Source organism: Montipora foliosa, chromosome 4 (assembly GCF_036669935.1).
Source record: "Montipora foliosa isolate CH-2021 chromosome 4, ASM3666993v2, whole genome shotgun sequence".
Taxonomy (NCBI): domain Eukaryota; kingdom Metazoa; phylum Cnidaria; class Anthozoa; order Scleractinia; family Acroporidae; genus Montipora; species Montipora foliosa.
Genome location: NC_090872.1, coordinates 36,420,345 through 36,422,844, shown reverse-complemented (window position 1 = coordinate 36,422,844; position 2,500 = coordinate 36,420,345). Strand labels below are relative to the sequence as shown.

At 37.8% G+C, this 2,500-nt stretch overlaps 1 protein-coding gene across 2 annotated transcripts in view; it reads right to left on the bottom strand.

The window, feature by feature from the left end:
• Positions 1–2,500, bottom strand: part of LOC137999218 (pancreatic lipase-related protein 2-like) — a 16,451-nt gene that overhangs the window by 12,303 nt on the left and 1,648 nt on the right. The gene's annotated exons all lie outside the window — the stretch shown is intronic.

The following is a 2,500-nucleotide window of genomic DNA, read 5'->3' as shown; positions in this document are numbered from 1 at the left end:
TTGAAGCCGCCAATTCAGATCCTGTGGGAATAAAACGTTTTGTTCCAATTCCAAATATTTCCATATGAAAGCTTCATTATTATGCAAATGCAATACACAAAGAACGTAAACCCGAGAGATTTGAATGGGTACAACATTGCGTTAGCCGAATTGGTCTATTGTCTTTAATAGGCCTTTTGCAACAAACGTTCAGATGGTACAAAATCCGCCATGCTGGAGGGCAAGCTCATTACTATTATCCCAATGGGACATTAAAACAAAGGCAAGTCAAGCTTGACTGGTTAATGTCCCAGTGGGGGAATAATAATGAGCTTGCCCTCCAGCATGGCGGATTTTGTACCATCTCATCGTTTGTTGCAAAAGGCTAGGCCTACTCTGGGACCTTAAATCGCCGCGAGATTGTGCGAGCTAATGCGAGTTAAGGCGAGGTAAGGAAAAATTGAGCTTGCCTACCAGTTGCGAGTCTGTGCGAGTTAAGGCGAGTCAAGGGAAAATGATCAACCTAATGTTGAGGTGACAAGGGTTAAAACATATAATATGCTTTATTAACATACATATAAAGATGCCTTGCATTTTTTGTATGTCTTATGTATATATCCCTAACAGTCTCTCTCTTGCCCAATTACAAAAAAAATTAAACAAAAAACTTCAGATGAGCTCCAAAGTTGACTGAAGCCAAATCTTATTTAAGTAAGTAATTGAATTTTTTTTCCTAATTGGACAAGTTGAATATGGAGTCCTGGGCCTGGTTGTTCAAACGTTGGATATCGCTATGCAACAGATGCATCACTACACAGCGGATAAGCATTGGGGAAACTAATTGCACTATCCACTGGATAGAGATTGATCCGTTGGATAGATTTTTCTTTTGTGATAAAACCGATGGTTATAATTGAGCCCGCCGTACCGTGAAAAACCAAGATGGCGGCGAGATCTGGCATATTAGGCTTGGGTTCGAGACTTTATCCAGGCAACATGAAGTGCATATTCAATATTCATTCAGAGTCTTTCTCGAGAACGCCAAAATCGAGCAAGCAAAAAAGGCTCTGCTAGCAGGGTGCCGTATCGCAAGTTCCATTGGAAACGTTGAAAATTTACAGGCGTATGTAAATCTAAATTCACAAATTGTAAATTACAATTTACATGTTTTGTAAAATATATTTAATATGTTTTTGTTTCGTAAATAAAATTTACATGATATTTACATCTTTTGTTGATTCCGTAAATTTATTGGAAATTGGAATTCACAGAATCCTTTGGAAGAGTCACATTTGAACAAAACATGTAAATAACATGGACATATTTTAAGAAATTTACAGTATTTCTGTTTGTAAATTTCATGTAAATTGCTGGGGCGAATCATGCCATAACGAGCCGCACGATCGTAGCAACCAAAAAACAGATGGGGCATCCAGCTGAGAAGCCGGAGTAAACTCTGCTTTCTCAGCTGGATGCCCAGTTCCTTGCAACATTTCATCCCCATTGTATTCCTTTGATCTATCATCTCAAATCGTTTGAGGCGTGAGATTTCACGGAATCATGTCATCATCTAAGGGCGTTAAGCCTGTTAATAATTAAAGGAACGGTATAAAATAGGAAGATGTACCTTGCCGCCAGCCCTTAAAATAGCGATGCAAAAAAGCACTCTCCGTGTTCCAGTAACACAATTACGAAGGATTCTGACGATATATTTTATATATGTCGGGAAAATCCAAGAGAACCAACGGTTCCACCGTTTCCTGACGATTCAGAATATTTTTTAAGTGAAGAAAGACTCTCAGGCAAGGCGTCCTTTCCACGGATTTTTCTCGATTAAAGGAAATACGTTCAATTTGACGTGGATTCTAAAACTTTAGAATAGGTCGGGAATGAACCCACTACAACGTTATGAAAGCGTATCATTAGCTGTAGTAGTATTTTAATTCAGTAAAAACCTCCCTGGTTGCAAGTGGGATTCCTGAATAAAATTTTCAACTTTGAATATTGTTGCTTTGGCTATATATTGGAGAAAAGCAAACAATTTTCATTTTGCTTGGAATGACTATGGCAAAATGTAATTGCAACTAAAAGGTTTCCTTCTAGTGTACCCAACATGAGGTGCAATGACATGTTAAGTATGATATCGGTTAATATTGCTGCTAAATTCACTTTAGAATTATTTTTGAACAACTGAAATACATTTCTAAATTTTCAGAGACCTCTTGCATTGCTTTTTCTCGTCAGTCTGAATATATTTGCCTCTATGGATCTCTTGAATGGCAATTTTAACAAGTTAGAAAACACAGCAGAAATCTTCGCAATTTCTTTTGGATGCGGACCCACGCGAAAACAGTATGTAACTATTTAATCGGAAGAGAAAACCGTTTGGAAATTTATTGGTGTCTTTTTTGCTCCATTTTTAAAATATTTCAACACACGAATTCAAACCAAGATGTTAATCCATTAGCCGGCCAAGCTCCAAGAACGAATTTCCACTCAAACACTGTCACAGCAACCGAGA